Below are 14,074 nucleotides of genomic sequence, written 5' to 3' on the forward strand. Positions count from 1 at the left end.
AAATGATATAGATGAGTAAGTAAATGAAGATTGAATGGACAAATAAATCAACAAATAAACAAACAAACAAATAAATAACTAAAATAAATAGTGAATGAATAAATAAATAAATTTGGCAGATCGTCCATGTAGCCGACACGAACACGAAGTGTGTGTTACCGGCTACCAAAAACTATTAAAAATAGTAAAGAATGAGCTACAAAATCACCGTCAGTTTTAAGTTGCAGGTAGAATAAGTCTGTGCCTTTGTAAAAATACTATAAAAATAGTAGAAAGTGAAAAACCAGCTGAAAGTTAGTTGAGGAGACCTTAACCGCATATCATTTGCATCTCATTGTCGGCTACATGGACTGTGTAAATAAATTTGGCCAGTGAAACTTTTGCAAATCGATCATTCACAGAGTCACTTTGAACAACCTAGTACAATGATAAGCAATCGGTGGAATCACATTTTGAATTATGTTTATTGTAAATGTATGTATGTATGTATGTACCACGGAAAACGCTGATCTGAGCGCGAGAGTCCAGGTTCACGCCTTGCCACAAGCTGTAGTTCGTTCATGTGTTCAGTATCAAAACATTTATCGCCATTTACGGAAGCCGCAGAGGAGTCTGGGTAGTGGCAGAGACCCGAGTGAGTGAGTGAGTTTTCGTTTCCGTGTCGCGAGTCGATAACCATCTCTCCTAAAAGTCGAACTTCATAACATTACTATACTCTCGAAGGAACTACTTCCGTACATTCTGCACTGATCCCAGTCTGCTGTTTTCAACCGCCTGTTATCGAGGTAGGTTTTTTAAGATTTGCTCCAAAGGTTCGCCTTTCTCATCGCACCCGTAAACAACACCGAACGTCGAGGTGTTATCTTTTTCTTCGTGAACGCAACTTGTTTTTGATTGGCATATCGATAAAATGTACAAACTTTTAATGAGTCGACTGTGACCTTTTAAAAAATTGAATTTCCAACTATTGCGAAGAAGTCAGTGATATTTCAGCGGCTTGTTTATCGAATAATTCGTCTCTTTGTCGTGATGAAGTAAATGCTGTAGGCGGACCTAGTAAGACGACTTCAGATATTGCATTTTGTCGTTTGAACTGTCATGCATATGTATATATATGGCCTCTACCGTCTGCGGTCTGTCTGCTTATGTTCCATTCTTGGAAATGCGCTCTCAATTATTCATAGTCAGTATTATTTTTCTTAATTAAATCTTAGTCGATTCAAAAATGAACGCACTGTACTGTTCGGCCAGCCTTCTCCCCAGAGAACGTTGCTTTTGTTTTCGATTTAGCCCACCGTCTATTATAGTCCAGGAAATGTTTTTTCTACCAGGTACAGTGGGCTGGTAGTCACATGACTATGAAATGTGACAGGAGGAAAGGGGGGGGGATGTTTATGACTCTATGAGTCCCCGATTTTATCTACTTTTACGTTGTGAGAGTGAAGCTAAACATAAGCCATACGTTTGTTTTTTGTTTCAAGCACTTCTAAAATAAGAGCTTCATTTTGAAGGGGTAACTATTCTAGTGTTGAACTATAAGGGTTTATGAGTATAATATAAGCCATTGACAGTGTAGATTATATTTTGTATGAATGTGTGCATTCGAAAGCCGTTTCATGATTTTGTGTTCTTTTTGCTCTCTAGGATACCATTTTAGGGATGTTAATTTATCATGAGCTTGTGACATAAACTTAAATTGTTTTGTGAATTTTCAGGACTTTCAATGATGAATTGGTTTGACATGTGTAAAATTCCTAGTAAATTTAGACCAGTGACATTAATTAATGACTTCCAACAAGTTGTCTTTACACTGGGATAATTTATTACCTGTTTTTTGTGTCTGTACATACCATAGAGTATTTGAGAATGTGGAAACGGGCATATGAAACTGTTGTCGGGTTGCCTGCAAACGTTTGTTGGTGCAGTCTTCTCGGCATCGATAGGTTTGCAATTGCTACCAGACTCTACAAAATCAAGTACATCTAGACTTAAAGAAACATCAGTTGTAGATTTCCAATCTGCTTAGAGTAATTTATGCATTTAGCACCACAATGCGACGTAAAGCACATATAGATTTAGCTATCAAAAAGCATTTGTTGAAAGCCAAAGTTTTAATACAGAACTTAATAAAAAATAAAAGCAGGAATATTACTGCTGTATACACTGACTCTACATTTGATCCAGAGTCAATTTCAACCAGTGTTGATCCAGACAGTGCAATGTTGAGCTTTGGTAAAAAAAAGAAAGCATTTGTAGCCTGCTTATGATAAATTAATTAATAAATGTTTAGCCATGAGATGATATTACAGATTAATGAACAGGCAGACAGCTGAAGTGCAGTTCAGATATGCCAGTGATGAATATTAGATCTATAACTTTGGGTCTTTTTTATGACCCAAAATCAAAGGCAGCTATTTGGGTAATGGGTTAGAGGAATTTCATTTGGGAGAATTACAAACAGCAAAGATATTACCAGTTATATATCTCTGTCCATGGGCATTACATTAGCTATCTATGGACATGAGTTGAAAGAGCTGCTGATGAACACATACTGTCAATAAAGAATAAGTTGGAGCCTTATGAAAGATTCTTTGTATTGTGTGTGAATATGAAATGGAAAATGAATCATATACAGTCTAGTAATGACAGTGGTCGACCAGAACTCCTGGTATACTCACTTTTGATCATTTTTAGCAAATATTAGCAAAAAGTCATTCTGCCTTTAATGTTTCTCATCTACCATCTGTGAGCTTGTCAAATTTCCAAGCAACGGACAAGTATCAAAATGAAAAAAGGTGATTCTCTGAAAGGCCTGCATGTAGCTGGATATTTGCACTTGTAATTTAGGCATTCAAGTTATTTTTCTGTTATAACTACCTTCCTGACTACTTATATTTTGATCCCCCAGGTTGGTTGTCGTACACTGATTTGTGAAATCATTTTGACCTTATGATGTGACAGCACAGACTTGTAGGCTTTTTTTGTGATGTGCTTTTAGATATTGATCAAAGCGGTAACATCATGAGTAGAATATAATTATTCAGTATACAGCTATGTTGCAATAACATTGCCTCAAGAGGGTGTAAATAGGATTTTAATACAATGTGCGACATATGCGACGAGTGACCAAGTAAGTCCTATATGCCGCAAGTTATACCAAGTGTATCCATTTGGGGGGGGGGGGGGACTGTTGCTATCATATTATATCAACATGTACTTCTAACGTTCAAGAGCATTTTTCTCTGTAATTTGAATACCAAAATAGGTGTCAGTAGATTTCAAAATGCAGCAAGCGTTGTTGAATGAAAAGTCAGAGCCTGGGATCAAGCATAGTGAATGATGGGATACAGGGATACTTCGTACACTCATGACAGTACAAGTGGAACACAAAACATGGTGAATCTTATGCCAAATATTCCCATGGTATTACAGCGTAGGTCAATTCAAAAATGAATTTCCAAATGTTCGCAAAGCTGTTTTACGTGTAATAATCTCAGCATTTTAAATCATTATTTCTTACCCAGAATCTCCCTTTCATCTAAACATCCTTTGATGTAACATGAATTAATTAACCCTTTGAGCGCCAAAGTCTATTTTTGTCCCCTTTATAAAATAAACCCCAGTCAATTTTTCTCAGATTTTTGCCAAAGTTTTGAGAAAAAACTGTAGCCAATGAAATGTGATGTCCATTTGGGCCAAAATTATCAAAAAGTTACAGAAAAATTCATAAAAATTGTTAAAATTTTGCACTAAAATTTTGGCGGGAGAAAATTACAGCATTCAAAGGGTTAACCTTCAATGATATACTACATCATAGATGTAGTTGAGGGACTATAGCTATTTTACAACAGCCAAATGAGCTCTTGTCTAATCAGAACACTGCATTGACATATTTGGCAAACTGATACGACATGGCAATTTGTTCATGAGAAATAAACCATACTTGAGGAAATGTTGAACCTTTAACCTCAACATTTTGGACCAAGAGAAATGCTTCCAAGTTCATTATGAAACATGCAGTTTCATTCTGTGGCATGTGCTTGCAACATTGAAGTCGAAAAGACGCCATTAAACCTTGATGCTTCTGGTCATTTTCTTCAAAATTTTGATAACATTCTATGGCAAGAACATAGTGTAATCACATGTAAGAGACTCTACTGAATATTATAGGGTTATTTACAAAATACGGCCCTGTATGGACGAGGGCTCAGTTAGTGACGTATTGGACGAGCCGAAGGCGAGTCCAATACGTCACTCACTGAGCCCGAGTCCATACAGGGCCGTATTTTGTGTATAACCCTATTATTATACACCTCCTTCCATTAATCGTCCATATAAACTAATTCTATGGTAAATTTTGAGGGATGCGGCACGCGCGATATGAGTGGAACGCGCGCGATTGTTGAAATAAAATTGCTACAAACCCCTGAAAATTGCGCGTCGCGCGTCTCCCGTATTCGGGACTCCGCGTACCATACAAAATACGGAAAGTTATTGGACGGTCAAACTCCCATAGGTTACGGCAGTAGGTGTATAATAATTCTTGATATATAGATTTTATTTATTGATGGAACACCAGTGTGGCATACTGTGTAGGTATTGTGTGTACTCAATTCTGAGTAGTATACCGGTATTTATTGCTCCAGGATTTTTTCTACATCAGATACTGATCTAATATCATAATGCTGGCAAACTACGATTATAAAAGGAAAGTGGAAATTAGTACATATACCGGATAGAGTTAAGAAATATGGTTTGTTAGAGTCTTTTGATTCAGTTTTCTTCAATAAATCCTATTGTAGGGAATATTATTTTGCTGGCCTTCATTCCAGCCACTTGGTTAAAATCATAGACCCTTGAGTTTCCTCTACAGTCTATGGGTAAATTTTGAAATTTGTATTTGTCCTATTTTACCTAAATGATGTTGTAAGTCAGGCTAAAGCTTCTGAAATTAAAACAATATACATGTAGGTGTATATGAATATATAACGGGAGAACCTCAACTCATGACCTTTTTTCATTCAGGAAGTGAAATGTAAAAAAATTGAGTGTGCCTTGTCTAAAATGGTATGTTCATATAATTTATGATTCTGTGGAAATTCAACCTTGCTATTTAATTCAGAAATTTGAAGTTGTAATATTTAGATCTTCAAAGTTACAGAGCACTGTGTAGAGGCCTGCTGTTTGGTAACCTGTGCCCAGAAACAGAAGAATTTCAACTTTTGTTCAAACTTGCCTTTAGCAAACTTTGACTCATTCTTATTGAAAATCAAGAATGAAAATATGTTGTCCCCTTATAAATGTTTGTATCAGAGAAACAAGTCACCTAACATTTATCAATATTTAAAATTCAAAGTGGCTGCTATCCATATGTAACTCCGTGGGAAACATTGAATTTTTCTAATTTTTATTTTTATTTTAATTTTTAATCATAAAAAAAAACATGATGGTGAAAATGCCATGTACTCCACAAGTGTCAAAAGGCCTAGTAACACCAATGCTGAGGTGTAGTTCATATTTTGCTGTACTTATATGCAATAACAAAAGAGCAGAAAACTATAAAGTGAGAAGCATTTTTATTTTGGATGAAAGCCTTGTAACGCTGGCACATTTGAAAGTCTACACTGAGTTCATGCATAAATTTTATAACCAGTTTCAGTCTTTATTTCCTGTATGTGATCTTTCTTACCTCTTCAAAACAATAGCGTTGACCCAAATCAGGTTGTTTTTTGGGTTGAAGTACACGTATGCCATGAACTCCCACAGATATCAAGTATTAATTTTCCAAAGTCCATTTTCTGACTTAATCCCAGTGTGTTGAAGGCAAGGCCAGAGATGTTTAGAGCAAGGGAGGTTCATAGGGCACTGACTGAAGCAGGTGATAACAGCATATAACATTGATTGATAAAGTATTAATTTGCCCTGTTAGAACATGATACAGAGAAAATGTTCCAATACAGTTATAACATGCTACCTGTATTAATGCTGAAAATGTTAATAAGCAGTATATTATGTCTAAACTTGTTTACAAATATGCCAACTCTATAAGATACTGCTGTTTTTATAGTTTTCAAGTAGTATTAGAACCGAAATGTCAGTTAGTCATTGGGCCACAGTCTACCATCAGTAACCCAACTAAATGAAGTGGAAAATTTGCTCAATTTTTGATGAACTTGAAAATCAAACCATCTTGCACAAATTATTATATGTTATCAGTTCCATTACCTGTCATGTAATGAGTTTGAGTATCCATGTTTCAATCTGAAGTATCAAAATTATACAAGCTGTTCACAGCTGCTTTGTATTTTGATTTCTCATATTTTTGTGATGTCATAGTGTTGAAATGGAGAGGCCTTCCAGAAAATTAAACCTAGTGAAAAGGGGATTAAAATGTCTATACAGGAAATACTGTTTGCCATTTGTGTTGTTCCTATTCTGGATAAAGACTTGATACACCTTGAGAACGGGGCCTAATTTTCACCATGAAAGCAATGGCCTTTGATTATGGTCCCTCCCATTACCCTCTGAAGCCACTGAACCCCCCAGGATTATTGAATTATTTAATGTGGCCTCGCTATTTAGCAGTCTTGCCGAAGGCTCTGCTGCCCCGAGATGTTAGCTTATTTCTTCTCTCAATGTCCGCCTACATCAATGCATTATCTACATCCCAAGGGCTTTCAGGTGAAATTAAGCCCAATGTTCAGTCAACAAGCAGTTCAAACTGCTTGCCACAGAGTTCCATTTGATGTGCTCATCTTTTCAGTGTCCATTAACAGAACAAATTTAGACGATTTATTTCTTTGAATATCAAAATCACATTTACTATAAAAATCTATCATTTCTTATGTTGAACTTGAATATTTAATGTTGTCGCAGACATCATAATATAGGAAACAATAATTCCACCAAATTCATGGTGATGAAAAACGACGTCAACTCTGTATTGTTATTCATGATGAATATGTATTCATCATCCACTATCTTTGACAAATATCATTTTTATGTGTTTTTTTATGAGATTTGTGTGTTAGACATGTAGCTAATTTGTACACTACATTGTTAATTGCTAATGGTGTTCTCAAATCAATAACATGCATAGAAAACACATGTGAACATAACATGGCATGTAATTCTGTTTGATTCTATGATAAATGGCAAGGCTGTAGGGTACATCAGTTTTCATTGATTTTATTTGAAACCTAATAGCTGCATTTAAAAAAGAAAACATAAAACGCCTGGTGAAATATTTGCTCAATTTATATAGTGTCGTAGCTTACGTGAGTACAGTGTGTGTGTTCTGACTGACATTTCAATCAATTTTTCTTTTTCATTTTGTCCCAGCTACTCGGTACCATTAGAAAATAAATATGTCAATTTGGGTGATACATTTTGAATAAATCCAAACCAGTCACTCATTTCCTGTCATTGTTCATCCACAGGGGCTTATTACAATCCCATTATTTTGCCCTGACAGCTGATGATTTTTGCAAAATAAATCCTGGTGGATGGCAAACTTCTCTGCAAATTGACAGGTGTTTACATCCGGCTTGATCTATATCCATCGTGACAGATTTTTACATCGCTATAATTGAAAAAAGGTTAATGTAGGTCAGGATCATTGATTTGTCTGATTAATGGAGCAAATGACATTTTAAAAACGTGACTTTTCTTTCTATTTCCGTGGTTGATTTGTGACCAAAGTCAAAACTGCCCCAAGTCCTGGATTTAATGTTAAATTGTATTTTATGGTTCGTGGTTTAGCTCCAAGCCTTTTCAACTGCATTTTTTACTGAAACTTGTGTGGCTTGACGACAGATATGAATAAAATTTGATATTATAAGACTGACTTCACTCGTTATTATGATGGTGAAAATACACTTCATATAATACTAAAAAGTGTTTTTATTGTGTAATTAAAGTGAATGACCAGACTTAGTCAGCTCCTGATACTGTGCCCTATCTCTCATTATACTGTTTCAACCCCTTCACCAGTAAGAACAATTTGGGTGGACCAAAGTTTGGTATTTTCTATGACAGATTGGCACATTTTATCATAGCAGACAGAACAAAATGTTTTACATGTATTTCATAAGTGGATCAGCTTTTATTCCACTTGTTTAGGTCATTGTGTATTTATTTAGTCATGTGTATTGTTAGATATTTTTAGTACGTTGGTGTTGAGCATCACAAAGGATCTTTTAAAACCGAAGTGCCAAACCCTATGAGTCATACAGGGAAGGCACCCATGGTTAAACATATCCATGGATGACTGATCTCCAATAAATCAGTTATAGCATATAACAACTGTTTTAAGGTCACCACTTACGCACAAATAATTTTACTTTTCAGCAGAAATATAGTTTTCTATCAATGATACCTTCATTTTCATCAGACTAAACTTTCGGTTTTTTTGTACAGCACTGGATATTGGATCTCTTTTACCATACAAGAAAAGTATTCATATCAGAGTACTTGAATACAAACATTATTTTGGTTAGCAAATTTTTAAAATAACTTGTGAAATTTTGGATTCACTGCATGCAGGTGACTTCTTGTTTTAGGAGGCACAGCTCTGATTTCCAGTACAAATCAGTTGTGTACCATCGTGCTTCAGTTTCTGTATATTTAAAATGCAAGACTGTTGGAGAGAACAGCCATAAGCATGCAGCAGGGAAAATCAGTATAGCCTTAGGAAATGGTTAGTTAGATAGAAAACCAATATGCCAGAATAGGGATTCACTTGGAAAAATGATAAACTGCATTTACTGGTTATTGTCAGTGTTCCTGTTGTGACTGTATTTTGCAATCTGAGGAATTATAATATGGGCAATACCATTGGTACTGTACCATAGACCATAGAGCTTTAGTACAGTATATTGACCAATAAAATGACCATACATTCATACTGTTCAAGCTCTCTTCCTAGTAGTCAGGCAATAAAAGCAAGAATAATGCAGTCCATTATGATATACGCCGAAGTCACAAGTTTCATTTTCAATACAGGTATCTTTTTTGTCCCATCTAGATAAAATTCAGAGCAAGGACTCCTAAATACCTCTGAGTTTCTTCATTACCTGACTTACTGACAATCTATCATGTACCAACATTTGTCAATGCTCCGTGCAGTATGGTCTTAGATGGCCTTTAGTTGGCCATTATTGTGTTGTCTTTTTTCTCCATGGCTTTACCTCTTGTCAGACAGCCTTGAAATGGTTTCCTTTAAACTTTGCCTATAAGGACAACACTCAACTAATAAGGCTTTAATGGCAATGAAACTCATAATGTCTTATTCCTTGATTTTTAAGGAACAACATCTGTAACTCTTGATCATATCATGGTTATATTCATTAAAGAAAATAAGTAAATTTCTTCTTCTTTCAAAAAGTATCTTGAAATGCATAGTATGAGACCTGCAAACACAATACACTCTGTACAATATACCCTACAATGCTCTTGTTAACAAATAAATTCTAGTCCACACACTGAAATTCATTTGTCAACACTGTGAGTTTGAATCCCATTGAAAAGTTACAGAATTGGCCATGCACAGGTATGCAAAGTGTGTTGACAAGTTTAACACTACAGATTTTGATGTGATTTTAGGAGTAGACCAAGAAACCATGCTTCACAAACAAACAAAGACAGCAGAAAATACAACTGTAGTTCAAGCCAATACCCTTTTCCTGTCAGGTTTGACACATGCCATTGTACCGTGCAGAGTCTGTTAAAAAAAACAGTATAAATGAGCCGTATACTTTTTTTACCAATCTGGCATGTCTCATACAGGCAAGAATGTACCTTTCACTCAGCTTGGTACAGGAACAAATACACATTAATTCCATTCTCTCCATCAATGTTTGTCATCCCTATGTTTTTCCATACTAATTACATCAAATGGGGACCTCAGTCATGAACAATGGTGATTGTTTGCAAATGAAGGCAAACCTACAGGTTATGGGCTTTATACGTATTTATCAGCTATCATTTCCATTGTATGAAATCATGTAAATATTTACAAGGGTTGCCAATATTAATAAAGAACCTTGACTGTGTTATTGCATGATAGAAATTCAATCTGTCAACTCCACGTCATTGAAGAGTTTTTCTGGCCAATGGTAATCTTTTTTGAACAAGTGTGCCTGCCAAAGAACCATCCAAAAATTTACAAATTCAACCATACAATACAATACAATACAAAGTGTCAGGGTTGATAATTCAGAAAAAAAAGAATATTGATATTCTGACTGCTGTTTGGCAGTGATTGTATCAAATGACACTTGTGGAAGCCCTTAAGGTAATGTTGTTTGAACTTCAAGTTGATGGAGTGTTGGTTTCGCTCTCAACTTGCAGTTGTGAACATCTTTGGAGAGAAGACATTACAGATATGGCCCTGTAAAATGTTGATATCAAATTGTTATAGGAAGCACCACTTCCCAAGTGCTGGTACTTAACCTAACAAACTAGAGTGAATTTCTCATTGGTGTGCCTTCAGCTAGCAGTTGAAAACATTCACATCATGTAATTCACATTTCAAATCGTAAATGTGATGCGCTCAACATCTTTCAAGTGGTACCATTTGGTTGAATTGCACATGTATACGCATGTCTTTGATGAGGACAAGAATACAGACTGACCTGCTTCCCACTGCTTTTCGTTTGACCTCTTTGCTGTTTTCAGTGAGTGAACTGCCCTTCACAAAAACAGATTGATACTGGATTGAAATACATTGTGACTACAAGCATATGGGACATACTGGCGATATCCAAGTCAGTTCAGAATGGGTTTAAATCTTTTCAAAAGAAACATTAATATATTTGTCTTATGGTGGACATGATTTCACATGGATACTGCAGGTCAACCATAGAATTCATTTAATTTCATTGAGTGCTTGTTGCTTTTTACTTATTCTGTGAAAGTACAGTAAGCCAAGACAAGCTTGAAGACTCCTGCTCTAATATTTGATAAAATTGAATGTTATTAATGAAAAGATGAAAAGGAAGTAAGGCAATTAGGAAAGTTGAACCAGTGCAAGTATATTGGTTTTCTTATCTTTTGGAATGCTCTGAAGTTGCTGATTTTCCATTGTAGATACGTCAATAGCACATTCATTGTTATGGTGTTGTATAGGAAAAGGGGTGTCTTTGATGATACGTATAATACAGGTCATACAGGTCATACACCTTTGCATGTTGAAAGAGTGGGAGTTTATAAAGGTGACTGTTTGTTCTCAGTGAAGGATAGGAAAAACCCTTTCCTGTCAATTGCTACAATGATCACGTCGGCAAGTGTGGTGTAGAACAAGTGTCAACTACTTCAGATTGTTTGAAGATTGATGAATGCTGGCATGGTATAAAGATGCATAAAAAGGCCAAATGTGTTTCAAAGTGTTAATGATGCAATCAGTGCAAGTGAACTGGATGCATCTGTTATGTGGGAGTTTTGAAGACACCTTTGCCAAATAGGTCTTCCATCTGCTGTGACTACTGAGGAAAATGCCAATTCAAGGGGCAGCCAATCAGCCAGATACACAAAATTTTAACCAGTGGTGTTTACACACATGAATGTACTATTCTAAGGTGTTTTAAACCCTTTTCCTGCCGAGCGCCCTGTCCGTTATCCTGCCAAGTCGGTCAAAACCGGCCCCCTTTTCCGTGTCTACAGAAGATAGGCTCTCCTGCACGCTTTCCTGCCAGGCATTTGGCGGGAAATACCGCATTTTCGGGGTACGATTACCGACCATATACGTGTTAGACTTCAAAAATTTTTGCATGCCCGTATAGAGGGGCAACCGCTGATGAGGTTGTGTCCAGAAAATGACGAGGTCACGGGCGTTGTTTGCCCCGGGGGCGTGCACTTTTATGCCCTTTTCTAGCTTACTTTCGCGGAAGTAAAGCTCGTTCGCCGGCACGCACGGCCACACCGGGGAAACGTCACCTCTCTCGTGGGTTAGTAGAAGACCCAGTGGTTAGTGCTATGGGTGCGGGAGCACCCTCAAACCTGTCCTGTTTCCCCTGGGTTGTGTCACTTGGCCACGTACTTTGAACGACTTGGAAGAGTCGCACATTGCAGTCTGCTTTGACGTAGTGTCAACGACATAGTTCCGCCATTGAAGGAAGGCGTGTACGTAGTTTGGCCAGTTCAGTGAACACTTAGCTCGTTAGTGTTACCGTTTCCTAACAGGTTAGTTGTGCAGTTGTTACTAAGGTGCAGTTTTGTACCACCTTAGCTCTGGACAGTGCAACTGCTCTATGCACTAACCCCAACGACAGATGGTTGGTACAACGTCTACGTCGCACGAGCACAGCCTCTGTTGGGCTGTGCCCCTCCCACGTGATACAACGCACGTTCATCCATTACTATAGCGTCCTTACGGATCTGCCAAAAACGAAAGTGGGGGTAAAAAAAAACAAACGAAAATATGCGATCATAGATAGTATTTTATTCGGGAATAATTTACATTATGCCGAACAATAAATCTCGGAGTCTGTCTCGACGTCCGAGTGCATGGTCCGTGTTTCAAAAATTACAATCGGGGTGGCAGATCCGTGTTTCAAAAATTATAATAGGGGGAATTGTACAAAATAATCCGTCTAAACAAAACAAACGAAAATATGCGATCCATAGATAGTATTTTATTCGGGAATAATTTACATTATGCCGAATAATAAATCTCAGAGTCTGTCTCGACGTCCGAGTGCATGGTCCGTGTTACAAAGATTACAATCGGGGGATTGTACAAAATAATCCGTGTTTCAATTTACAATCAGCGGGATCGTAAAGCACAAACAAACGGCACAACCGTGCTCAAAATGTGATCATGGTCCGTGTTGAGAATACAGTCAAGCCACTGTTAGGCGAAGCTGTCCCCTGTCCGTTATTTACGTCGGTTCTCTTGCTGATGGGTGTCGTCGGGGCTGTGTGAGTAGAGGTCTGCACGCCAATGCTCCTCTTACCTCGTAGCATCATGCGATGATGAAAAGCCGCAAAACACTCGCCCTCGTGAAGATGAACCCCGCACAGACTACATCCTTTGGACGTCTCAGACAGTCGTCCGCTCGCAGTGGTCTTACCCTCTCTGCTGCATACTTTACAGCACTTCTGCCGCCCCTCCAAACGGCTGACAACGTGCATCGGCTGATTTTGTGGATTGATGTACGAGGCAAGAGAAACGGTGGCCTCGACCTCTCTCACACTGGGCTGCGATCGCCCACAATAACCGCCAATGAGTTGTTTCCCGACACGCAGATGAAACATCTTATGGGTCAGCTTACTATCAGGGTGTACATGCTTGAAGCATATATATGCATTTACCAGGGCAACATCAATCAGGTAACATGCCAGATATGTCCACCATCTGTGGTTCTTGCGCCCAGTGTGAAAGTACTTGCGCTTCTGGTTGGCTCGGTCGACGCCTCCCATGTACCGGCGATAATTATACAGCGACAGAGGCACTTGTCGCCGCTCGTCTCCCTCCCCACTGGCACGCACTCCAAGGGTGGATAGACCGTATTCAAGATCAGCACCTGAGCGTTACTATCCTGATAAGCAGTGATGTTAAGACGAGAGTCCGTTCTGGTCGTGGCTTTCATATCCCCAACAGACAGAGGAAGGCGCTTCCTCTTACCCGGCGGAATTAATTGAGGGGGCATGGTGCGACGATTACGGCGGTTAAAACTCCCGACCATGTAGATCCCGGTCTCCATCAGCTCTCTAGCAGTAACGACCGTGCTAAACAGGCTATCACAGAATAGGCTGTGATTATATCCACAGAATGGCTGGACCAGCTCCATCGTAATTCTTTTCACCACACCTCGCTCCTGCCGTCTCCCATCAGTCCGATCCCGATATTTCACACCTAGGTACGGTGCAAAGTTAGCGATGTATGCAGTGGTGGAGTCGCACAGCTGCCATATCTTGAAACCGTCTCGATCAGGCTTATGCGGTAATCTCTGCTTAAATTTAGAACGGCCCTTAAATCGCACCATGCCCTCGTCGATGGAGATCTCTCTACCCATCTTATAATTATTTACGCACCGGTCAACTATGGGCTCCATCCATGGATTGATTTTATACA

General features: G+C 38.1%; 1 protein-coding gene across 11 annotated transcripts in view; it reads left to right on the forward strand.

Annotated features, from left to right (window-relative positions):
- Positions 1-370: 370 nt before the first annotated feature.
- Positions 371-14,074, forward strand: part of LOC139121341 (SHC-transforming protein 1-like) — a 102,700-nt gene continuing 88,996 nt past the window's right edge. For 4 of the 11 annotated variants that reach the window (XM_070686147.1, XM_070686151.1, XM_070686154.1 and 1 more), the window contains exon 1: positions 633-785. The gene's annotated coding sequence lies outside the window, so the exon portion shown is untranslated. Of the gene's footprint in view, positions 786-14,074 lie in introns of all 11 variants that reach the window. The other 7 variants (XM_070686150.1, XM_070686153.1, XM_070686149.1 and 4 more) reach the window with 5 other exon arrangements.

This window comes from Ptychodera flava, chromosome 21, assembly GCF_041260155.1.
Source record: "Ptychodera flava strain L36383 chromosome 21, AS_Pfla_20210202, whole genome shotgun sequence".
In the NCBI taxonomy this organism is placed as follows: Eukaryota; Metazoa; Hemichordata; class Enteropneusta; family Ptychoderidae; genus Ptychodera; species Ptychodera flava.